The sequence below is a fragment of the Mus caroli genome, chromosome 16 (assembly GCF_900094665.2).
Source record: "Mus caroli chromosome 16, CAROLI_EIJ_v1.1, whole genome shotgun sequence".
Taxonomy (NCBI): Eukaryota; Metazoa; Chordata; class Mammalia; order Rodentia; family Muridae; genus Mus; species Mus caroli.
In genome coordinates, this window is record NC_034585.1 from 44,135,935 (window position 1) to 44,137,375 (window position 1,441).

The 1,441-nt window shown below is 40.2% G+C and overlaps 1 pseudogene; it reads left to right on the forward strand.

Moving 5' to 3' along the window:
• Positions 1-447: 447 nt before the first annotated feature.
• Positions 448-1,441, forward strand: part of LOC110311313 — a 51,211-nt pseudogene continuing 50,217 nt past the window's right edge.

Below are 1,441 nucleotides of genomic sequence, written 5' to 3' on the forward strand. Positions count from 1 at the left end.
ACTTTTCCCACTGATCTGAGAGCTGACAGATGACTGCTTTCTTCTAGACAGTAGTGAAGGTTCAGGCTGATTTCAGGAAGTGAAACATGTGAGGCAAGCTGGAGTCTTTCTTTAGCAAAAGACATTCAATTTAGGAAATAAGAACAATCATGGAGGATTATTCTAGAACTTGAACAATTGACACTTTTCATGAAGAAGATGCACCTGAAGAGAAATGAGGAAAGGATTAAAAGATGTAGTTGAAAGTATCAGTACCTGGTACTTTCAGTGTCTTCTGACATGTGGTCATTTAGCTAACCTATCAAAATTCCAAACAGCAGCATTAGTGCCTGATTAACACATGCTACACTGGGGGAGGTTCATGATCTATGTGTGTGTAACCTCTGGGGCATGCTGCAGAGAGGAAGCAGGAGCTCACCCCTGCCTCTGAGACACATGCACACCACCATGAAACCTTTTATCCGTGGGCTTCAAGCATTTGTGTTGGCACCTGTTAGACCAGCTGTAATGTCTTACTAAGAAAAGAACAAAACTGAGTCCAAATACAGCTGTTTCACTAATGAAGTCATTACATTTTTTATCCATCTTAGATACGTTCAAATGTGTTTGGGGGCATCATCTGGGTGCTATTGTTATATCTATCTATCTATCTATCTATCTATCTATCTATTTATTTATTTAAGTAAAGTGTAGGAAACAAAGCAAAGAGGAGCCTCAAGCACTCAAATTCTAGATAGGAGAAATAAGCAGTGAAACTTTTAAAGAGTAAAGATACCATTTGTGTGTTACTAGAAAGCGCCAAATAGAAAGTATTTGTTTTACAAAACATAGTCAAGACAGGGGACACCTGACAGAATGACATTTGAACAGAGAAGTTAAAAAAGTAGACAAACAAGAAATATTTCTGATAAGACAGAGGAAATCAAAGAAAAATCAGCACACGTTAGTAGCATCTATAGTGAGGGCATGGAACACTAGTGAGGCTAACTTGGAGAAAAGGGCAGAGAGAAGTGTGCCTTGTGATATTAGGAAAAAAAATGGAATATTGTAGGGATTTAGGTTTTAAACGTTTGTTTTAGTATTTTTTTTTCATGGAAGACATTAGAAACAATTGGCAAGTTTTTGGTAGGATAATGAGACCTGACATAAACTTCCACAGACCAATTCAACTGCACCTTGGAAACTGCTGCATGGTGCTAGCTCGGCCAGTATATAAACAGCAGGAGTCTCTTATATCAGTGAAAGAAGTAAACATATGTGTGTGTATCTCTCCCTCTCCCTTCTCTCCTCTTCTTTTTTCCGCTTGCTCTTGTTCACTTACCCTATTCCCCCTCTCTCCCCATTCCCCTTCCCCCTCTCCATTTGTTCATGGCCTGCCTCCTCTCCTCTCCTCTCCTCTCCTCTCCTCTCCTCTCCTCTCCTCTCCCTCTCCCTCTCCCTC